The sequence below is a fragment of the Panthera pardus genome, unplaced genomic scaffold (assembly GCF_024362965.1).
Source record: "Panthera pardus isolate Hobbes unplaced genomic scaffold, ASM2436296v1 HiC_scaffold_6, whole genome shotgun sequence".
Lineage (NCBI taxonomy): Eukaryota > Metazoa > Chordata > Mammalia > Carnivora > Felidae > Panthera > Panthera pardus.
Window position 1 is genome coordinate 137,517,810 of NW_026526991.1, and position 24,849 is coordinate 137,542,658.

The 24,849-nt window shown below is 43.6% G+C and overlaps 1 long non-coding RNA gene across 1 annotated transcript; it reads right to left on the reverse strand.

The window, feature by feature from the left end:
• Positions 1-1,209: 1,209 nt before the first annotated feature.
• LOC109273799 (uncharacterized) lies at positions 1,210-13,172 on the reverse strand. Its single transcript, XR_002083270.2, has 2 exons — positions 12,425-13,172; positions 1,210-1,422 (listed from the first exon to the last, which is right to left on the reverse strand). It is a non-coding gene; the product is annotated as an uncharacterized LOC109273799 (long non-coding RNA).
• Positions 13,173-24,849: the final 11,677 nt, after the last annotated feature.

The window sequence follows — 24,849 nt, forward strand, 5'->3', positions numbered from 1 at the left end:
TGGGACCAGGACTTCAGTGTATGAATTCGACACCATCCAACCCATTACACCTGGAAAAGGTTATGCCGAGGAGATGTCCCCAAATCCTGCAAATCACTGAATTCACACCCATAGGGCCTTTGCCGACCGAGACGCCAACATCGTGAAGGCAAAAACGGGACAGGAAGCCTATCTTGACAGGTCTCGAACTGCTTAAAAATGCCAGCTTGTTTGCACGTTTTGTTTGCGATTTGGGGGTTCCTCTATGATGCTTTCTTATTCTCTTCCTTTCACCTCCCTCAGGAGGGCAGAGGCAGAAAGCTCTCCTTTATGGCCACCAGTTTGACTCAGAGCTGATAGGCAGGCTTCTTGTCTGCTTCTATTTTTTTTTAGTATATATTTTTTAATTTAAGAGAGAGTGCATGTGAGTGGGGGGGAAGGGGCAGAGAGAGAGAGAGAGAGAGAGAGAGAGAGAGAGATAGGGAGAGAGAATCCCAAGCAGGCTCCACGTTCAGTGCAGCGCCAGACATGGGGCTCGATCCCACGTCCCTGGGACCTTGACCTGAGCCGAAATCAAGAGTCCGACACTCAACCAACTGAGCCACCCAGGCGCCCCAGATCCCAGACTATTTTAAGCAGTCAGTGTAGCAGGTCTAACCCCGGAGTTGAGGGTCGCAGAACCCACTTCTACTTCTCCTTCTTCCTCAAAGTCATCACATCAGGCAGAATAAAGTCAAGTCTTTGTTTTTTTTAATTCCATTTTTTTTTTCATTTAAGAGTTAATGAGTTCACCTGGGCTTAAGGAGATTTGTAATGAATTTTCAAATCCCTGTAATTATTATTTTTATTGTAATGTTGGATTATTAATACCAAGCTAGAAATGTCGCTCAATATGCAAAAAAAATCCCTGTAATTATTATTTTTATTGTAATGTTGGATTATTAATACCGAGCTAGAAATGTCGCTCAATATGCAAAACCAGGTGATAAGTACCACTTGGCTTTTAGGAAGCACATTATATAAGCAGTCCATTATGAGAATAATCTCGGGTTATAGCCAGCTCTCAAAAGACCTGGCAAATAAGGTTTTAAAATCAAGGCACTTGCAGGCCATTATAACAACTACATTGGTAAAACATACTAGAATCCCCACATAATAAGTGTCCCTTAGAGAATAGCAACAAATTATATTAATATTGTATTTCAAAAAGTGTGAAATAATAAGACTCGGTCGAGGTTAAAACGACTATGTCCAATGATATCAATGCAGAAAGTACACAGCATCCATGCCTATTAGTTGTCAGGCTGGAGGGGACACGCGGTCCCTAGAGCCCAGTCATCACCTGGTGGCCATTGCCCCACATCCCACACAAGTGGCCAAGTGCAGATCATGTCGCAGCGCTGTCCTCACTGTGCCAGGAAATGCCAGTGGGCACTCTCCCATCTGCAAAGAAGCAAAAGGCTCCAATTACCAGGAACAGTGAGCGGGAAATCGTGAAGGGCCGGGAGGAAACCCGTAGGACTCATGGAAGCAGGAGGAACGCAGGGCACTGAGGGCAGGGGGTGTGGAGCGAGGCACAGGTGCAGGCTGGGGGCACAGGGCAGCTGCTCAGACAGGACGTTGGCAGCTGGTGGACAAGCTGCTTGGGCAGAAGGAAGAAATCTCTGGATTCGTGGACTTACTGTAAGTCCCGTGACATTGTTGTTTGCCTCAGTTAGCTCCAATCGTGAGGACACAATTAAAGGGATAGAAAGTGGCCTCTGACCTACACTATGCCCCAGAACACTCGTGCCTCATGCATGGAGCAGGGGGCAATTAATTTCCCATTGAGTGAACGGTAACATTTCCGGGAGATAAGGGAGTATGTGTGGTAGTACAATGGGTTGACAAGAAAGTAAGAAACGCAGCGTATAAGTAAAATAAAACACACATGACTTTTTGCATCCAAAAGTGTGTTTCCTCCTGCAGTAATAAAAATACTTGTGTGTGTGTGTGTGTGTGTGTGTGTGTGTGTGTGTGTGAGATCCGTCTACATGTAATCCAAAAATGTGCTTAATTTAACCTTAATTTTTCATTATCTTAATATAGGCACATAGTTCAAAATTAAAAAAGATATAATGGAAAAGAATCAGGAAATTCCTCTTTTGGAAATGCATTCAGATGGAGTTCATTACGCAAGATGGTCAGTCTCGTGGCTTGAGAATCATACTTCAACGTTTTGTTTGTCTGTTTTTACCAGAAGCAGCCTTCCCCAGATTAATCTCCAGCTACCACTAAGAAGCATCCACAGACTGGGCCTCTGGAGTTATCTCCACAGGTTTGAAGACGCAGGCAAAAGCTGTCCTGAGACTCCTAAATTTAGCCTTTGGAGAAATCGATCGTGCCGTGCATTCAATTGACTGTCCCTGGTATCACATTATCCACGGAGTTACTGAGTTTTGGGGATGACCATTTTGATCGCTCAACTGAACGTAATAAAACACTCTGTGGCTTTTTACATGTTCGGGGGAAGTGGAGTGCCGAGGCAGTTATTCAGACAATTCATGTCAAAGTTGGATTCTGACCTGAACCATTGGTTGGATCGTGCCTTACAACAGTGGACAATCGTGGCAGGGATCCACCCGAAGTAATTTGCAAAACTTCGCTCTTATCTGTGTGATGCGAAGCATGGTGGTCCCCCCGGTGATCCACTCTTTTGCCTTTCCTCTTCCCTGTGCTCCATGAAATCCCAACAAAGGAAAAAGAATCATTCCTAAGGATCATTTGGAAATGTGTTTTTGGGGCGCCTGGGGGGATCAGTTGGTGAAGCATCCATTCTTGATTTCGGCTCAGGTCATGATCTCATGGTTGGTGGGATCGAGTCTCATGTTGGGCTCTGTGTTGACAGCACGGAGCTTGCTTAGGATTCACTTGCTGTCTCCTCTCTTTCATTCTCTCTCTCTCTCTCTCTCTCTCTCTCTCTCTCTCTCTTTCTCCCAAAAGTAAATAAAAAAACTTAAAAAAAAAATAAATGTGTTTTTACCAAAGAGCAAGAAAACTGGACTGGGTTGGGGGATGTATATTATACATGTAAACACTTTTAAAAACAAAAGCAGGTATTCATCTTAACTGGCTTCTAGAAAGGCTAAATACAAATTGCATGAGTTTTTAATGCCTTAAAAGACTCTATTTCAGGCATTTAAACACCATTATTTTTAACAAATGTAATTTTATTTCTGCTATAAGTTCTTGGCAACACTAGGAGAATTTTGCGGAGGAAATTTTGTCCCTGCTATGTGAATTACATTAGATTGCCAAAACTTTTCTAGGACTTGAAGTAACTTTACTAAGTAACTTTAAAGGCCACCTTGATCTCTACAACTTTAGGCTTCAGGGACTTCGGCATCAGACAGAACTGAGTTCAAATCCAAACTCTGCTGCTTTCAGTGGATCATCAGAAAGGTTTCTGAACCTCTCTGAGCTTCATTTTACTCATCAGTAAAATGAAACTGATAGGACATACCTTAGTGGGAAGACTGGGTTCAAGAAGAAACAGGATTAAATGGATAGTGGGATAAAATAAAAATGAGAATAGCTCCTTTAGTGGGAATGTTATGCCTTCTGACTGGCCACTTGTATCAGTCAGGACGAGCTACATCATGCTGTAGTAACAAAGAAACCCCCAGTCTCTGAAGCTAGGCATGCACAAGCTTTGACTTTTCACTTTCTCCTTCCTCTGATGTTTGAGTTCAGGTCTAGAAGGGCTCATACCGTGTGTGGAGCAGTCTTTCAGCTGCATGGGGCTTGAGGGCCTGGATTCCCGCCACTGACCCAACATTTTTAAAGTTCTGTGACCTTGGAGAGTGACTTCACGTCTCTGAATCTCGTTATATTACCTATAAGTGGGGAAAATAAAAGAACCTACATGTTGGTTGGGAGGGAAAAAAAAGTTACCAAATGCATAAAACACTGGATCAGTTCCTGGCCCAGAGTAAACACTATATACATGCTAGCTACAGTAAAACCTTGGTTTGCAAGCATAATTTGTTCCGGAAACATGCTTGTAATCACACACTTGTCTGTCAAAGTGAATTTCCCCATAAGAAATAATGGAAAGTCAGATGATTTGCTCCATCGCTCAAAAACATTCACATAAAAATGATTACAATACTGTTAAATAACACAAAATAATAAAGAAAATACAAAATATAAAGGAGAATAAACAAATTAACCTGCACGTCCCTTTGAAAACCTTCGTGGCTGGTACAAGGGAGACAAGAGAGAGGAGGATTATTGTGTAGGACGACTTTCACTATCACTAATGGGTGTTGACTACAGTGTAGTATTAATAAACTCCTGTCATGTACTGTATTGAATGTAACTGGCAATAAGGCAGCAGAGGAAAGGGTCTCTATCTGCAGGCAGCCTGACCTAGAAGGAAGCAGAGCATCCCTAAGCTTACTCTTGTCTGGAAAAGCAAAGGACTGTCCCTAGGTGCTCCGAAGTGACAAAAACATACCAGTGCTGGTGTGGGCACCTTCCATCATTCTGAAAAATCACTGATTTCTGCCAAACACCACGGCCTGAGACCGAGCATCTGAGCATGGGAGACGATCACTCACAATCCCGCAAAGAGACAGAGAGAGAGAGGGAAGAGCCGTAGACTCAGTTGTGATCACGTGACGTTCAGCGTCACATACGACTCGTATTGCAAGACATCGCTCGTTTATCAGGTTAAAACGTATTAGAAATGTTTGCTCATCTTGTGGAACGCTCCCAGAACAAGTTACTCATAATCCAAGATTTTGCTGTATTGTTATTCTTTTGCTTTAGAACAATACATGCCTTTTATTCACAAAAATTACTTTCTGCTAATACATTTACTCAGGACCCTTCAGAATATACTTCAAGGTAGACTTGTGGCAATGGTAACAATCAAGTCTCCCTCCAACTTCTAAGTGAGTTTTCTGAAGAGTATAAATACATTTAATTTCTCTGCCAGCCTCTGCGCAAAGAGAAAGAGCATTAGGTCCGGAATCAGGCGACCGTGGCAGCAAATCTCAGCTCCATTACTGACCAGAAGGGCAGTATTAGATCAGGAAATTTCTTAATTTCTCTCCCATGCTGTGCCCCTGTCTGTAAACTAGGGTAGGATCAAACCGCCTCATAAGGCTACGGTAAGGATACAATCTGAAATTGCTTTTGAAGTGCTTAGTCTCACATCCGGAACACAAGAAGCTCTCAACAAAGGTAGATATTAACAGTATCATTAGCACCCACGTTTTTGAAATATTTCCCTCCATTCAAGACCCTGACCGAGAGATACGTTTTACAAAGTGTTCCCTGAAAACCTCCATTATGTCCTGATTCTCCGAATGTTCACTTATTTGACATGTTTCATAGAGTCGGGTTCCTTATTATTTATTTATAGCCTGTGGTAACAAACGCATTGTCTCTTTATCTTAAATGGATTAGCCGGGATATAATCTTCTTAAAGGAAAACCCCACAGCACAGGATGCTAAACAGATTGCAGGTGTTAAGATGGCATCTGCAGGGGGTTTTTTTCTTTCTAATTGACAAGACCTTTTCACAGATCTATGGGGTACGATGAAAATCACAATGACAACAACAGTAGTAACAACCAGTATTTTTGAGTGCTTACTTTGTGCCCGGGATCTCGCAATCCTTGCAAATCATCCCATTGGAAAGTTGGTGAATATCAGTAACCTTGTTCTGCCACGGAGCTTCGTGACCTAACCCAACAGTGCCCGCAGTCCTTCAGCATATCTGTGGGTCTATTGCTCAGACCTTCTGCAGGTCTAACCTGTGCTTACACACGCAGCTGCGTTTAGCTTGTAGGTTGGAAAGACGTTGGGCTCAGTGGGGACGGCTATGATCTGTGCCTGTCTTTCCAGAAGGTCTTTCCTGCCAAGCGTCTTCACAGAATGGAATCTCCAACGCACCGCCCTCGCCCCCTGCACAAGCTTGTCCATTGTGTGTTGTGTTCTGCTTGCTTGTTTCATGTAGTTTGATGTCTGACTGGCCAAAGAAAGTCTGGGCGAAGCCTAGGTTCAATGTAGAAGAGGAATTCATACCAAAGGAGCAATGCACTGGGCCGTTCCTGCAGAAATCTACCAAGTGCATAATCTCATTTTTACCAACGTGGAAACCAAGTATGATAGGCAGGAAGCATCTTGCCTAGATCATGCAGCTAGTGGGTGATAGATAGCACAGAATTTGAGTCCCACGTGGCTTATTTCATTTTATGCTTAGTTCTAGTAAATTAGAAAAAAAATCATCAGGCATTGTTTTCTCTATTGGTATTTTGTTTGGGTGAGGTCAACAAATAATGAGATGAACCCACAACTTGACTTTCTGTGATGCCTCTTGTAACACATACATGAAAGACGCTATGGCAGAGGGCTGGATTTGCTACCCAGAAACCATGCAAGTCACTGTCCAGACCAGAAAGCTGACTCCAAGCCTCCTTTGAACTGGGGCGCAGACATACGGCAAAGTTCGCAATCGTGAGAGGTAGGCAGACTTTCCTGGGAGGACTATACTTTCCAAATGTGTTTAAAAAAAAAAAAAAGAAAAAAAAGATAAAGGATAACAGATAAAAAGGAAAGTTTCTTCAGGAGAAATCTTTGGACTCTTCTCCTCTTTTAACAGCTTTACTGAGTAATAGTTGATAACTCAATTATATAATTGATTACCATCAAGGTAATGGACATACTTATCACCTCCTAAGTTTCTTAGTGCCCCTGTTCACCCTTTCTTTCTTCCTCCTCCTTCTTCTCTCTCCGTCTCCCTTTCTCACTTTCTTTCTTATTGGTGTAAGAATACTTAATGTGAGATCTACCCTCTCCCTTTGTTCAGCGCACAACACAGTATTTCTAACTACAGACATAACGTTGTACAGCAGATCTCCAGAGCTCATTTATCTTACATAAGTGAAACTTTATGCCTATTGAACAACAATCTCCCCCCTTTTCCTAACCTGAGCCTGGAGCTGCCTGGACAGGCAGCAAGCATCCTAGAACCATGAGAATAAAAACTACAAAGCAGAGATGATGAATCAGAAATTGAAAAACGATACTGGATCTTTGAAGATGTTACTGAGAGGTTCCTTCAGCCCCAGATCCTCCTCCTTGGCACTTACCTTTATGTGAACTAAATACGAGGTCAATTGTGACTATCTCTGTTCATTGTACCCTCTGTAACTTGCAGCTGAAAGTTACCCCAACGGCATGAAGTTATGTAGAGTCATTTCGGAAAGGGGGAAGTTGACAACACAGAGGTTTTCCAGGCAATTAACTAGGTAAACAGTCCGAGCAAAAAGTTTATAACATCGACAGTCTTGATCATTTTGCAAGTGCCAGTTTGGCCTTGCTGACGAAGGGGACAGTCGTTACAATTACTGAAGCAGTGAAGTCAATGCTTTCCCTTCCTTTACTTCTGGAGCCTGAGCCGAAGGCACCAGGTATCTGTGAGGTGGGGCTCAGGCACGCGACATCACCCAACTAGCTTGCCGTGTGGCCGTTAGACCCAGATGTTGTAATTTAATGAAATAGTGTCAGAACCGTTTTAAAAAATGTATTTGCCAAGCTCAGATAGAAACGGTTAGCCTTGCGGATAACAAATGTCTGAACATCACTGTTGAATAAGCAAAATATTCCTAACACGCGGTCTGAATGAAAGATCACTTTTGAAATTGAACAGAAAGGTAACTCATGCTTCAGTGGCCCCACATCAAGCGGTTGGATCACGCACCATGCACGGGGTCATGTTAGGTTAGAAATGCACATGAAAATGGTTTTGGGGGTTATTTTACGACGCACGTAAACTATCTGTGAGAACAATTAAAAAGTGTCCATCCTGGGTGGCTTCAGCCCACATGGCTTTATTTTCTGATCCAGTCCAGGTTATTGCTGTTAATTGAAAATCTTGCTATTGCGCTAAAGAGTTCGCCTCCTTTCTTTGAAATTAATTTCATGCAGGATGAAGAAAGGAACGCCGTGAAAGGGAAAGGTATTTTCCCTTTTTGTACTAAGAAGAGATGGGATAATTTTATTTATTTATTTTTTTATTTTATTTTATTTTTTTTTTTTTTTAATTTTTTTTTTTTAACGTTTATTTATTTTTGGGACAGAGAGAGACAGAGCATGAACGGGGGAGGGGCAGAGAGAGAGGGAGACACAGAATCGGAAGCAGGCTCCAGGCTCTGAGCCATCAGCCCAGAGCCCGACGTGGGGCTCGAACTCATGAACCGCGAGATCGTGACCTGAGCCGAAGTCGGATGCTCAACCGACCGAGCCACCCGGGCACCCCAAGATGGGATAATTTTAAAGAAAGGGTTTCAGGATGAAGCTCCCTGGTCAAGTACCAGAGAATGGAAATGGGGGGTTTTAATTTTATTGATAAAACACTCCCCGTTCAAAGAAAATTAAAGTGAGCCTTTCATAGAAATTGGTGTCTGATGCCCTATTTTATGTCTATACGCCAGTTGGAGGGCAGAACTGAGCTAACTCTCTGGATCATTCCAGGAGAAAATAAACAACTCTCAAATCTCAAAATAGCCAGAATTGTGTGCAGAATATTCTCAATATTTCATTGCCGATCCTGAAGCCGAAGTAAAAACAAACTGTTTCAGCACACCCAGGTACATCTTGGCTAGTCATCTGGCAGACCAGTTAATCAGGCAACAAATATTACTTTTCATAGTGTGAAGAACATATCTGGCTAGTCCCCCAGGGTACAAATAATTACGTGACCCATTCCTGGAGTCCTAACAGCAGGGCTTCTAATCAAGGTGGGCAGGTAAGAACACACATGCCGTGGGGGATCCCAGAGCACCACGGAGCAGAGACAAAGAGGGAAAAACATTGCCAGCACCCTCCTTGTAATGGTGGTTGAAGACACCTTGTCTTGGCTTGGGCCACCAGACCAGAACCCCACAGACGGGCTGCTTAAACCACAGACATTTATCTCCCGGAGCTCTAGAGGCTGGGAGTCCAAGATCAAGGTGCCAGCATGGCCAGGTTCTGGGGAGAGCTCTCTTCTTGGCTTGTAGACCACCTCCTTCTCATTGTCTTCACAGGGAGGAGGGTGAGAGAGAACTCTCTGGTGTTCTTTCCTCTTCTTGTAAGGACTCCAGTCATATTGGATCAGGGTCCCACCTTTATAATCTCATTTAATGTTAATTACACCCTTTTAGAGGGCCCATCTCCAAATACAGTCACACTGGGAATTAGGGCTTCAACCTATAAATTGTGGAGGGACGTGATTTAGTCTGCAGCAGTCCCGTGGGCTGGAGGGGGCCACAGAAGAGGTGGGTCAGTGTCATGCGGGTTGCACGACAGTGAGTCTGGGCTGTCTCCTTCAGAGGCATGAAGTGCACGTTTCTCAGAGGCCACTACTGTCACACTGCAGGGTGCAAAACCCTCGGAGTCTGATTTCCGGTGGCCCCAGCCCCAGAATTTGTTCACGTGCCCTCGACGGGCCTTTGCTTTTCACCCAAACAACTCGAAATGACCCCCCAGAAAAGATGAAAGAGACGGGAGTTATAATCTCTGTCTCCACACACATGTGATTTCCAGAGACTGCATTGTTAGCTATGAGCTAACTCATTTGTTGTCGTTCTTTATTACTTGATTGCTCTACGGGAGAGATCTCCTACAGAGGCTTACGTGCTCGTGGAAGACAGACGGGATTCTCCCCCTCAGCCCCTTGCTGAAATATGCACTCGCAAGCACACACTCGCAAGGGGACACAGCCCCTGGCACACAGCTGCTCACTCTGGTTTGAAGGAAGGATGGTTGACGGGCGTCGCGGACGTGTGCTCTAAGTATCTCCTGGTCCTCGTCATCTAGGAAGGGCATCGTTGGTCCTTACATTTAAAACGGCTTTGTATGTCGAGTTAAAATGGTTGTATTCAGGCCGCTCTATGCACACCATGGTCAACAATGAAAGAGCAGTGCTTTGATATTCATTGAGTAAACTAATAGATAAATGAGTCAGCGGGATTCAAATACCCTGAGACAAGGGGGAAAGATTTTTATTAGAAAAGTGACACTTTCGAAGCAGCATTTGAGGACCCATCTGGCCGTCATGTGAAGCATTCACGAGAGCCGGAGGGAGGAGTGTGGCCCAAGCAAGAAGACGTTGGGAAGACAGATGGGCCTGACATAGGGAAGGCCCAAAATAGGACGGTGGCCGTGGGGACGGGCAGGCTGGGGTGGACAAATCTGAGGGCCGCCGAGAAGGCCCATTTGCTCTTTGGAAGGGGGAGTGGTGGGGTTGGGAAGGGAAGAAAGTTGGCTCTCGGGATCTTGGGCTTACTGGCTCGGGAGAAGAGGTCACCATTCACCGGGGCGGGGAGGTCTCACGGGGAGAGACTGAACCTGCCGCCTTAGCCGTCCCCATCACAGAAAGTGGGTTTCCTGCAGAGTCCCACCACTTGTAAGGCCACATAGCACAGAGACGGTCAAGAGGAAGGGATGGTGGAAAGAGGGCAGAGGACGGGGTCCGGACTCCACCTGGGCATACCAGGCACCAGCACAGGATCCGTTCCGTGCTGAGAATCCAGAGGAGGAACCACCTCGACAGACCGGCTCGTCACCCTGCCCTGACTCCTCTTGTGAACGGCCAGATGAGGTGCGTCGGCCTCTTTCTCTGTTGGCTTTGACATTCCCTTCTAAACAACCTTGAAATGCATGTATTTATCCGCTCGTGCTAAAAAGAACTCTTGTCTGAAAGCAGATCAAAGTAGAGTTGCCCAATTCCTCAAACAGATAAACGAGGGGGGGGGGAGTCGGGACGTGCAGCATCCCACCCCCAAGTTCTTTGTCGTCCTCCCCGGAGACCCACGAGATGCCTCTGCAGATTCTCAGATTCCAAATGCTGAGCCCTCGCGTTGTGATCTGTGCGCGAGGAAGGAGACAAATACCACGCGACGAATCTACTCTAGGCCCCGAAGTATCTGAAATTACCCCTGCCTCCACCCTGCATCACAATATTTAGCTTGAGCTCTTTGGGAGAATTAATCGCAAAACGTAGGAGGTAACTTCAAAAAAACAAAAAAACAACAAAAAAAATAGAGTCCCGTGGATTCCCAGAGACTAAAAATTCCAATAGCCTTTTATCAGGAAACCAAGAGGAGGCAAGAACCGCTAATAAAAATTCTTGCTAGGAGAGCTCATATGGATGTCCTGCAACGAGATCTCTGTCCCCTGGGCGGACCTTTGCCTTTGCTTTTTGAGGAGTGCTGGAGAGCTTTGCTGTGACCCAACAGTACACTTTTGCAAAGTGGTTGGCTAACGTTCTGGAATGTAGTCTATGGCCATTCAATGAATTCTTTCCTCTGAGCAAACAAGCTGGCGCTGGAGGTATTCCACACATGGTCACTTATTCCCATTAGCAACCCCAAACAAGCAAACGGCCTTACCCAAACGGCAGAAAAGGCGAGGTTATTTTTAAATGTGCTCCATTTAACGTGTTTCACAATCTGTGGTTTCCCGACAACAAAAAGAGTTGTACGACCTTTGAAATTACACGAGAATTCAAAAGAAGGCACACCAAGTAGGGAAGGAGGCGGTCGAGGGCAAGTCACACGTTACAAATGAATGAAAATAACAAAATCCTCTTCAGAGAGCTTATTGCCATTTTGGTAACCTCCTAGTAAAATCTACGCCAGGAAGGAAAGAGTTATGACTTTGGGGGAGGAACGCATTGATCTAATGTTTTTCTCCCAACAGGCTTCTCGTATTTTTAAAAATAAGTACGCTCCAAAGTAGCTTTGAGGAATGTGTTTGTAAAGGCAGCCTGATTATAAAGCCCAGGAGATTACAGCGAGTCAGGGAGGAGGGGGGTTCTCAGTTTCCCATGATGGCAGTGCCTGCCAAGCGGGCTCAAGTCAACAGGACACGGCTGGAAATCCCACAGCCCCGGTACCATCGGGACGTCCCTACCTACGGAGGGGGCCATCCAGCACCCGCCCACAGATGTCCTACACAGATGTCCAGGGTAATAGCTGCGGCCTCACCAGTAAAACATGTCTGGTGGAAGATAAAAAGAAACCTTGCGTTGAGTCCACATTTTTGTTTTCAATTTTCAACCGTCTTGACACGTGATTTGTACAAGCTTTACACGAGCTCTTTCTCGTGAATATTGTCTGACATCAGCCACCCTCACACCGTTAAGGACTGAAATGGACCTGGCTTTTAACCCCTGACATGATTTCCTAACAAAATGTGGTTTTCAACAGACCCGATAACTGACGAGCCGAGGTCATGGCCAGCCTTGCTTTAAAAAGACTCACCACGCATCACCTGTACCTGTGAGACAGTCATTTCTCAAACAATCCCTTTCATCTGCAAATGAGGAAATGAGTCAGCCTTACTAAGTGTTACCTCATCATTGGCGTTTTGCTATTCAGCAGGCATAGGAACGTATTTTGTTACTCACACAAGCCTGGTGTCACCAAGCATACGGGTCCTGTGGATCCCTCCTCTTCAAACAACCCCAGGTTCTATTGTCTAAGATCTCAACAGTCTCTCTGATTGGGAAAGTGCCCGGCCGGTCACAAGACGACATGACTCACTGTCACTGCTCAACTTCAGCTCAGCACAAGAGCTCAAAGAACCAAAGCAGCCCTGTGATGTCATCCCTTTACTATGCACCTTTAACATAGTTCAGATACAGACCTTGTTGAGTAAGACACAAAGCTTTCAACTGAGAAGAACGTGTCTCCACTACTTAGGAGAGCAAACATTCTGGGGTTATGTTTGATTACAAACACCAGACATGCTCCAGGAATCTGGGTGTGTGGTCTCGGCTGATACGAAGTATTCCACCAGGTTTTGAGCTCGACTGACCGGTCACCTGAGTTGGTCAAAGTTTAACCCGACCGACATAGTTGGAGCTTCTATAACCGTTCTGTTTCCCGAAGACACTGAGGGGTTTACCTAGCCGAACTCCTGGTCCCGAAAGAGCCCATGTGAAAGGGGTTTCCGTAGCCATCAGCTATAGTAACACTCTCAGCAAAGGCTTGTAAGAGGCTGAGTCACTCCTTTTGGTAAAATCCAGCCAAAATGCAGAAAGCCCACAGGCCACTGTACAGCCAAGACGAAGGAAGTATTTTTAATTGAGCTGATGACACCACTTGCTCGGGATGTCTCCAGCTGGAAAATTGGAGAACAGAACGGGGCAGAGAATGTTGCGTTCGGGAAAGGTTTGGTATCATGTGAAAAGTTGGGTTTCTTTCAAATTTAGCAAATCATTGTTTAGCTTCCTCCTCTCCCCTCCTCCCCCCTCCCCCCCACTCCGGCATTGTCTGTTTGCTTCTGGGAGATCTTAAGAAAACATAGAAGCTTTGTCAGCCTCTAAAGAGGAAGCCAAGTATTGTGATAGGGTGGTATATCACACTCCCTTACCCGCAACGCATACAGCTTGTTTTTGAAGAAACTTGCTTCCCTACCCATTGTCCTGTTTGTTTTATGAAGGCTGTAGGGGTAAAATCATGTGTGTCTGTCACTGAGTCGTTCGTTAAAATATCACTTAAGTGAGAGCCATTCAGTGCTCAACTCTGCGCTGTCGGAAAGAGTTCTGCGAAATCTTACCACCCCACTCCTGTGACTCGGCTGGTCCCTGGAACTCTGGATGTCTGTGGTCACATGTGGGCCTCTCCTGGCCATGTGCCTCCCAGCTTCGTGGGTCGATGTGGAGCCTCGTCTCATCTCTGATCTGTCCACGGGCTAGTATTGACTTTAACCTTGAGTAACTACTAGAAGATATAGTTCATCAGAACCAAACATTGGCATCTTTAAAGGCCATGACCATTTTTACAGACAGTAACAAAAATCATATATGGACCTCGAAAGTGATTCTTAAAGAGGCTGTTTCCTATGGATGTCCTTCTGGGCAGGTTTTAACAGTTAGTGATGACCAGATAAATATGTTTTTAAATGATTTGGATTACTCTGAAAACCTACAAAAGTGGTGCCCCAGCTCTTTTACAGAAACTTATCTTAGACTTGGAAACACTTAGTTTTAAGGGTGAAAATGACAAAAACAGAGTAACTTTATTTTTTTTCTTGCATCTCATTTAAAATTCATCTATTGGGCTAGACTAACATGCCAAGATGTTCCCCATAATGTAAGGATTTAATATCATTTTACCCAGGCCGTGAAAGGACTCCATAGACCAGAGGTGCTCCTCACGTGGGGTGCCGAGAAGTCCCGGGCACCCCAACCTCTCTGGGATGCCCCTACTCCATCACACTGATGGCGTACCCTGTCCTACTCCTCCAGAGTCAGGCACGTACACAAAGTATCTTTATCTTCAGTAAGACAGGTGATAAACTCATTCAAACCAGAGAAGCTCCCACGTTAACATTTCAACCCGGAGATGCAAAAGAAAAACACGCGATCATCATGCACGGAAGCAAGAGAGCCTTCCCAAAGCCTCCTCTGCCGCTTGAACCATCACGTATATACTTTCTGACCCAAAATAAAATTAACGACCTGACCCATGGTTTTTTCAGATTAGTAATTTTACGTGTATATGAAATGTCGTACACAGTTATACAACTTAAATTACACGTGCTATGCTTTCAATGATTTTCTTCCAGCAAATGGAGTAAACTCGCTGGGAGACAGTGACCTTGTGGAAAACATAAAACTCCTCATGGCCAGTAAGACTGGATCAGCAAGCCGAGGGAATGTGATGGTCGTCAACAGCGACATTCTTGTGGTTTTATTGCCCCTCAGTGAAACCGTACGTGACACAATCTCAGCTCACACTTTCTCCCCCTGTTCCGTGACGCCCCCCACTAGCATCTCCCCCTTGACTAGTGCTGAGCGAGAATTTTCTAAAAAGAGAGAAAGAAAGAAAGAAAGAAAGAAGAAAGAAATTCACCACCCCCCGCCCAAAACAAGTAGAGAGGTTAACCCCTATAAGGAGTTCCAGTTAACAGATTTTCCAAAAATTAAATCACTATTTCATAAAGGTTACTGATATAGTTCATTTCTACTCAGCAGCAAATCATTTGATTCAGTAAATTTGAAGTGAAATTACCTAGAATCTCCACGGCCACTTTTCTAGATTCAGGGTGCCTTATATTTTTTTTATTGAAATTGTTTCAATTAGTATGGAACAGAGAGGATAAAGGTTTATAAATATAATGTAATATATTTATTATTAATTCATATCGTATTAATATTATATTTAATAATAGATACTTTAATATATAAATATATATGTACTACATATGTTTTGCTATATATAAAACATACATAAAATTATTCTACTTTATGTATAATATATAAATTATACATAGTTACAGTTATACACAGTTACACGCATTCACACACACATAAACACATAGAGAGATGCCCGGTTCCTCTCTCTGTCTTGAGTTAAAGATAGTAACATAACTATCATTCTGTATTTTAAGGAATAGCATTCTGTCATTCTATGACACCAGTTAACTATTGTGTAATTATTTTTTCAGTAGATTTGAGGCATCTGATGATTATTGATCTGTTTCCAAATATCTTAACATCAAGATCGAACAAAGCTGCAGAGAAGCAATGATCCAATTTCGGTATGTTAGAGGACTGACTCTTATCTAGTCATTTCTATATTAAATCACAAAGCTGACCCCAAGCAAAACAGTATGTTTGCTTTTTGAAGCACCCGGAGCTCATCTACGGACTCTGGGTTTTATATAAATTAGAACCCAGGCTGAAAAAATAACCACTAGAGAGAACAACCAATGTCTTTGAGTATTTACTTCCAAGCAATGAATGTGTGCAGTTTTGTACCCAGGGGGAGATGGTCTGAATTTATGAATCACTTTGGAGTTATAAAAACTTAAGTCAGTGAAAGCGTCCTTTTTACCATCTCACCTTCTTATGAAGTTTCTTAGAGGGATTAAAAAATATTGATATTAATAAATATAGTACATGAGATGAATGGGCCATAGAACTCCCAAGTCCGTGAAATAAATGCAACACTTATCTGGTCGTATGGCTGGCCTAACAATTAGTAGTCCATGTTGGAAATAACACGCTCACCATGTCCCATTTCTAATTTAAGAAAAATTTTTTAAATGTTTATTTTTGAAAGACGGAGAGACAGAGCGTGAGTGGGTGAGGGACAGAGAGAGGGGGAGACACAGAATCCGAAGCAGGCTCCACGCTCCGAGCTGTCGGCACAGAGCCCGACACGGGGCTCGAACCCACGAACTGTGAGATCATGACCTGAGCCGAAGTTGGACGCTTAACTGACTGAGCCACCCAGGTGCTCACTATGTCCCATTTCTAATAAAATTTTGTAAAAGCCTATTTGATATCTGATCATTTGTAATGACTAAATCTGGTTAGGATATTACTACTGAAGAACTTTAGTGGCATCACATATCGTAATGTAATAAAATATTCCATCATGAAGTGTAGCTCTACGCCTAAGATTCTGCATCGTATGAAAGACTCTCTTTTAAAAAGGATTGACAGTCTATCTGTGCAGCCCATTCAATGTCAGGCACAAACCCAGGACAGCTGGTGAGGATGAAGCAGGGGGCAATGAGGGGGAACAGAAGACACAGCCATGGCTGGGCTGAAGCCTTGCACGTAGGCAGAACGTCATTAGTGAAGTTTTCAAGAGATATGTCCTCAAGTGACTTAAAACTCACAATACTTAAATATTCTTAGTACATAAGCACTCTGGTCAAAGGGTTGATGGAAGAATCTGATTTGACAGACTCAGACTGTGTATTCGAATTTCAGTGGGAAATCTAGCATCACGTGGAGGAGAAAATTCTCCTCCGTATGGACTTACAAAAATGAAATACCCATTTCTCCCAACTGTCTGCCATTCTTGCTGGATTCAAATTACGTTAAAGTCCGTCTATGCTGCGAGCAGTTAGATGAGCAGATACAGAAATCAGTCTCATAGGCATCACTTTATGAGAAAATGAGCTAAAGAGTAAATACTGGCCCCAGCGTTTATGCTACTTGAGAACTCTACTGATTAACACAGGCCCACCGCACCAAACAGGAAAATACGTGACCAGTAGGGAAGAAGAAATTTCAATAATAATGAAAACAGTATTTAAAATTGTTCAGATTACTAACATCTCTAAGGATAACGGGAATCTCTATTGAAATGTTTGCAAGGGGCAGGTCGACAGGGAGAAAAGCATGCTTAATAATCGTATACAAAAACAAATTAATTAATAATAGAAGTAAAAACAAATCATATAGAGTGAGACATTATCTCAGATATATTTCCATGTCAAGAATCAGGAGTCCCTACTAATTTCCAGTGAACAATAACATCTGATAGGCCAATGTTTCTGTAAACCAGAACTCACAGTAATTAGCTATTTGGCATATTTAAATAACCCCCCAGATCCCAGTTTGGTTCAGTTCAACAGCTATGGCTAGTTCAATGGCGGAGTTGATTATTCTGAGTGTTTCGTTAACCCAGATATGTCTCAAGAAATGAAAGAGAAGGAAGAAAAAATGCCTAAAACTAAGTACTCCTCAAGGGACTGATTAGATAATAATGTGTGTTAAAATTACTGAGTAAAACACTTATTACACTATAGCAAACAATAAATCTGCCGGTTGTACTGAAAATTCCGCTTAAAAAAAAAACACAACAAAGAAACAATAAGAGGAAAGATATTTTTAAAATGACATCAAAACTAATTTCCATCCCTGGGTGTCATGCAGCTTAAAGCCCAGCGATGACTTTAGATAAAAATATTCAGACAATTCTGTATGCAAAGTCAGTCTAAGGAGACAATGTTTGCTTACGAAAACGAAAATGTGACTTCTATAGCACCTCCCACAGAATCTTCTAGAAAGCTTGTGAAAAAAGCGGACTTCTGGGCCTTTTCCCGAAATTTCATCGAGCATGTCGCTGTGTGCGCCTTAACCTCGCAGGTGCACCTCAAACTGCAAGATTGAGGACTGTGCAGTGAGGCAAGGGCCCCCTAGGCCCATATCCCTGTGCATTTCCTTCAAGACTAATGTGTGTGTGTGTGTGTGTGTGTGTGTGTGTGTGTGCCTGCGCGTGCACTTATTCTCCGAAAATGTTCTGTGTATACATACCAAAAAGTAAATATTTTTATTCTTACTCTTGTGAACTTTTAAATAACTCAATGTTATTACTGTATCTTAGTCCTTAATTTAAATAACACATCATCATCATGACTTTGTGCCCGCACACAAAGATAGATAAAGATACAGACGGATACAGAGACATGATATGTAGGTGCAGATACAAGTAATGATAATTTGCAGATTGTAAACTTCCTGGAGGCAGATATTACTTCTGTCTTACCACCCTGTTCCCAACATCTAGCAAAATGCCTGGCGCACGGCCAGGAATCATTCCGTATCTTGTAGTGAATAGTAATGCGTTGACGGCACTGTTCTACATTTCAGTTGTTCTAACAGCGAGCTTAAAATAGCTCTGGAATCTCCATAGAACGGCTAGAGCAACGTCTAGAAAACCCGCTATCCAGCGCACTCCCAAGAGGCTCTCTGGGGATCAGTCTGCACTCCAGCTCCTCATTGGCTGACGCACCGTGGGCTCTCCTGGATGGGCTGTGCAGCTGGGGACAGCGCTTGATTGTGGGGTGTTGTATGTCTCAGCTCCCCTTGACTATGTCGGATACCAGCACAACCAACCTCGAGTCTCCGTTTGCTTTTGCACCAAATTGGATTGGTGTGGTGCCAGCTTCCTGCATTAGCGTCTGACTGGCCAGAGCGCTGACCGAAACCCCCATTTCTCTTGGGCTCAGCCAACTCAGCCCTGCAGGGAGCAGGGTTCCAGACTGTGCTAATATGATTAGGAGCTGAGGAGGGTCCACGTTAGAGGACTAAGGATGAATTCAAGGGTCAGTTCCTGAGGACTCCGATTAAGGAGTTAGGGCTGAAGTCTTGGTCCTGGATAGAGCGTGTTTTATGGAACAGTAAGTACACTTAAATTCATCTTTCAAAAACCAACAGTATTTTGGAATTACAAAACTGATAATAATTGGGGCGCCTGGGGGGCCCAGTCGGTTAAGCGTCCGACCCCGGCTCAGGTTATGATGTTGCAGTCTGAGTTCGAGCCCCGCGTCGGGCTCTGTGCTGACAGCTTGCAGCCTGGAGCCTGCTTCAGATTCTGTGTCTCCCTCACTCTCTGCCCCTCCTCTACTCTCACTCTGTCTCTCCCACTGTCTCAAAAAATAAATAAATATTAAAAAAAAAAAAACTAACAATAATTTTAAAACCAACAGCATTTTCCACAGCAACCATCCAGTTCATTGGCCCTTCCAGTGAACAAGTACGTGTTACCCTTCTGTTCTGGGAACGCTGAGCATCACGGGTGGAATCATTGCCAAGACCACAGCCCTATTCTCCCTGCCTGGTGGTATCCAAGGTTTGCAAACTGTAGCCCTCAGGATAATTCCAGCCCACTGCCTATTTTTGTATGACCACGATCTCAGAATAATATTTACCTTTTTAAATGGCTGAAAAAAATCAAAAGAGGATTAGTATTTTTAAAAAGTGACTGACAGGGGCGCCTGGGGGGCTCAGTCGGTTAAGCATCCGACTTTGGCTCAGGTCACGATCTCGCGGTCCGTGAGTTCCAGCCCCGCGTCGGGCTCTGGGCTGACAGCTCGGATCCTGGAGCCCGCTTTGGGTTCTGGGTCTCCCTGTCTCTCTGACCCTCCCCCGTTCATGCTCTGTCCCTCTCTGTCTCAAAAATAAATAAACGTTAAAAAAATTTAAAAAAAATAAAAATAAAAATGTGACTGACATATGATTATCAGTTGCACATCATATAAGAGAGATCACACTGTATTTGTCTGACTTATTTCACTCAGCATGATGTCCCCAAGTTCCATCCATGTTGTTGCAGTGGCAGGACCTCATTCTTCTTTACGTCTGAATAGTATCCCATTGTGTAGAGACACCACCTCTTCCTTATCCATTCGTCTACCAACGGACACATCTTGGCTATTGTAAACAACGCCGCAGCGAACACAGGGGCACCGATCGAGTTAGTGGTTTTGTTTTCTTCAGATATACTCAGCAGCGGAATTACTGAATCATATGGCAATTCTATTTTTAATTTTTCGAGGAAACTTCATACTGTTTTCCAGAGTGGCTGCACCATTTACATTCCCACCAACAGTGCGCGAGGGTCCCCTTTTCTCCACATCCTTGCCAACGCTTGTCATTCTTGTCTCCCTGGTGACAGCCGCTCGGACAGGTGCGAAGAGATCTCTCATCGGGTTTTGAGTTCGCAGCCACTCACCGTTCCTTCTGTCTGAAGTGGACCCCACTCCCACAGCCTTGTTTCGTCCCTTCCCCCACCTCCTCCTCCCCATATTCAAGGACACATTGTGTCAGTCTCGTTTAGAAGCTCCAGGTTTATTGTCCAACAAATGGGTCAAGGGGGTCCAAACGGATTCTGCTGCTTGACGTAGGGGGGCCTCCTCTGAGATGAGCTGAGCGGAGATCGGCAATAAGCTTCTAGAGGCTCGCTCACACTCGCTAAACTGCTTCTGTTGCTGTTATATTTATTTTTGCTGTGTTTTCCCTGTCTGGTTACACAGTCTCTTCATTTATAATCCTGCAGTGATGCCCTCCATCACTTCTAAGGCTCAGTCTGGCCTTGCTTAGTGGGCCAGGCACATGCCCCCTTTCCAGTCTCACCCTAGGATCGCCGCCCTCCCCCCGCCCCCAGCCTCGGGGTTGAGCACCATCGAGCAAGGACACAGACCCCTGACCATGTCACCACCTCCCCACCTGCCCGGACAGCGCCAGACACTGCCTTGCTCTCTCCAGGGGCCTCCCTGGATTCCGCCCAATGCTTCTCCTGCAGAGAACTGCCCCTAGCTGCCTTCAGTGCCTCTCCTGGATTAATCTCACTTTATTTGAATTTCCTCCATGGGTCAGTCCATTTCAAGCGCACACTTCCATGTTGAATGAAGGAATATATTAAAATGCACATCATTGCAGCATTTAAATTGTCTCAGTCCATTTGAATAGGTACTGATAAAATTATAATAACACAATACACGCATTGTGAACACACTAGAAATCCAATGTAACGCTTATTAGACCAGTGTTACCATTGCCTTCAGTCCCTGGACACTATCTGCCCCTCACTTCTCTGAGCCCCCTAATAACCAGCATGGGGGGAGGGATTTGTGACACATTGTGTTTAGAAGGAATATTTTTTAAAGCCGAATAAAATGCGAGAATGCTCGGCATTTCTCATTCTAGAAGAGATCATCCCCAAACCGGGCCCTGAATCCCATTTGCCCAGCCTAACCCAAGAGGGTGGATGGCTGACTGGGTGGGATTCTAAAGGCGATCCGTGCGACTCTGCTGTGTGCAAGCCAGGGGGCTACAGAAAATTCCCAAGGAATCACTGAGGTGTGGAAATGCCATGAAAGCACTCCAAGGCACTATTAAACTAATAAAGATGATTGAAACCACTCACATGTGCTAGAAAGATACCATCAGTCATAAAATTTTTGCCATTAAAAAATAAAGCAGGCACGTCACAGAAAATTCGTTCAAGTGTTATGATTTAAATTTAATGTTTAAACCGTCTCAGATAATTCGGACATGGTGAGTTTTATTATTGCCATTATTGGAAAGATGAAAAGTCAACACAAATACAGGAATTACTGCATTCCAGGCACTGTTCTAATTACTTGAAGTGGATTAACTCACTTTATCCTCGCAAGAACCCTATGAGGTAGGTACCCTATGTTGGAGAAGTAAACTGAGGCACAGAGAGATTAAGTAAACACCGGTGAAGCAGGAATCAGAAATGAACATGCTGGCCTGAGTTCCTTCCCTTCTCCACACCCAGCGGGCTCTCGACGAATGGTAGAATAGTTGGGAACGGCCGCTTATCACTTCACCAACTCTGTGTGGCCAAAGCAGGATTGACGATTTGTCAATCATCCAGGGAATCTGGTCAAAGAAAACCCAGTCATAACATTTGACTCCATATCAGATTTGTTTTATTTGCATTATTTCTTGTTGGGGGAGACAAGAATACCAGATTACTTAGGTCAGCTGGTAAAAAATACAAGCAGTAACAAATAACCACATGTTACTAGAATCACACTTTTGCAGGCTCTCGGGAAATGGTATAGCTAGATACCCCCGGCCTAACTTTGTCCCAAAGACATCACTGATTCTTTAAGTACACTAAGGTGCAAAGCAGTAATTTAAGAACCAGAGTGCGTGGTCTCCAGCTGGAAAGTCCTGCAAAGAACGCAGAGTCGAGCCTCTGTGTGTCTCCACCATTCGGAGAGACCCTTATCTCTGCCCCATTGTCTTCAGTCAATAACTTGCAAATTTGCTCTTGCAAGTAGCAAGTGCCAAGGGTCCAAAGGACTTCTGCCTGCCTTTGACAAGTGGCTAACTAGTTAACTGACTGATTTCACTTCAATTAAAAGGTACCCCGAATAGCCAAAGTAATTTTGAAGAAGACCAAAGCAGGAGGCATCGCAATCCCAAGCTTTAGCCTCTACTACAAAGCTGTCATCATCAAGACAGCATGGTATTGGCCCAAAAACAGACACATAGACCAATGGAATAGAATAGAGACTCCAGAATTGGACGCACAAAAGTATGGCCAACTAAACTTTGACAAAGCAGGAAAGAATATCCGATGGAAAAAAGACATTCTCTTTAACAAATGGTGCTGGGAGAACTGGACGGCAACAGGCAGAAGGATGAAACTAGACCACTTTCTGACACCATTCACAAAAATAAACTCAAAATGGATGAAGGACCTGAATGTGAGACAGGAAACCATCAAAACCCTAGAGGAGAAAGCAGGAAAAAAACCTCTCTGACCTCAGCCACAGCAATTTCTTACTTGACACATCTCCAAAGGCAAGGGAATTAAAAGCAAAAATGAACTATCGGGACCTCATCAAGATAAAAAGCTTCTGGACTGCAAAGGAAACAATCAACAAAACTAAAAGGCAACTGACGGAATGGGAAAAAGATATTTGCAAATGACATATCGGACAAAGGGCTAGTATCCAAAATCTATAAAGAGCTCACCAAACTCCACACCCGAAAAACAAATAACCCAGTGAAGAAATGGGCAGAAAACATGAATAGACACTTCTCTAAAGAAGACATCCAGATGGCTAACAGGCACATGAGAAGATGCTCAACGTCACTCCTCATCAGGGAAATACAAATCAAAACCACACTGAGATACCACCTCAAGCCGGTCAGAGTGGCTAAAATGAACGAATCAGGAGACTAGAGATGCTGCTGAGGATGTGGAGAAACAGGAACCCTCTTGCACTGCTGGTGGGAATGCAAACTGGTGCAGCTGCTCTGGAAAACAGTGTGGAGGTGCTTTAAAAAAGTAAAAATAGAATTACCCTATGACCCAGCAATAGCACTGCTAGGAATTAACCCAAGGGATACAGGAGTGCTGATGCATAGGGGCACTCGTACCCCAATGTTTATAACAGCACTTTCAACAATAGCCAAACTGTGGAAAGAGCCTAAATGTCCATCAACTGATGAATGGATAAAGAAATTGTGGTTTATATACACAATAGAATACTACGTGGCAATGAGAAAGAATGAAATCTGGCCTTTTGTAGCAACGTGGATGGAACTGGAGAGTGTGATGCTAAGTGAAGTAAGTCATACAGAGAAAGACAGATACCATATATTTTCAATCTTCTGTGGATCCTGAGAAACTTACCAGAAGACCATGGGGGAGGGGAAGGAAAAAAAAAGGTTAGAGAGGGAGGGGAGCCAAAACATTAAGAGACTCTTAAAAACTGAGAACAAACTGAGGGTGGATGGGGGGGTGGGAGGGAGGGAAGGGTGGGTGATGGGCATTGAGGAGGGCACCTGTTGGGATGAGCACTGGGTGTTGTATGGAAACCAATTGGACAATAAGTTTCATATTTAAAAAATAAATAAATAAAAGGTATGATTCCATAACTAAATAATCTCCAAAGAAAACGACTTGAGAAAAATCAGAAAGCAGTTTGGCTTAAAAAGCAAACAAACAAACAAACAAATTCTGTACATCACCTGAGGAAGGAAGGGGCCATTTCTCTACATTCACTAGAACTCAAACAGTCACAACTGAGTCAATGTAATTTTCAAGCCCCTCATAGGGAAAAAACTTGACGAATGGTTTAATATTCCTCAATAAGTCAGTGTATTTAGTTACTAACACTGTTAACAGAGGTAATAAATCAGCACATTTATTAAGAGATCTCATAAATAACTGGAAACTTCTTAATTATTAATTTGAACAAATTTTAAAATTCACTTTACAGATGTATGACTCACATTAAAATAACTAACGAAGATTCAATCACACACGTGTATGTTTCCATTCAACAAAACGTTATTACATAGATGAAATGCTCACAAGAGGAAAATAGGTAAGAAATGTTATCCCCCTCTCCTGGAAAATCTTCAGTTAAGTATCTTGGGTGTTTAAGATATGCTCGGCTCATTAAAATTTTATTCATTTGGATTAAAAAAAAGGTGTGTCTAATGGTAAATGGCGTGATTCATTCAACCAACTCCATGCAGAATTAAGGCAATTTTTGCTGTTTTGTCCACTTATAGCCCAAAACTTCTGACTAAATACATCAATTGTTTTGTCATTCTATACCTCAGCGGGGTACTCTTAAAGTTTCGGTTTTATTCGTTCTCTTCAAAGACCACCAACTCTGGTTCTTTTCAATAGATTAAATGTAATCTGATAGCAGGAAAAGTTTTGGAGGGTCCACATAGAAAAGCAAGCACTGTGTGCTACACGCATTGGATGAAACAGAGACGAATAAAGCCACTCACTTCCCTCC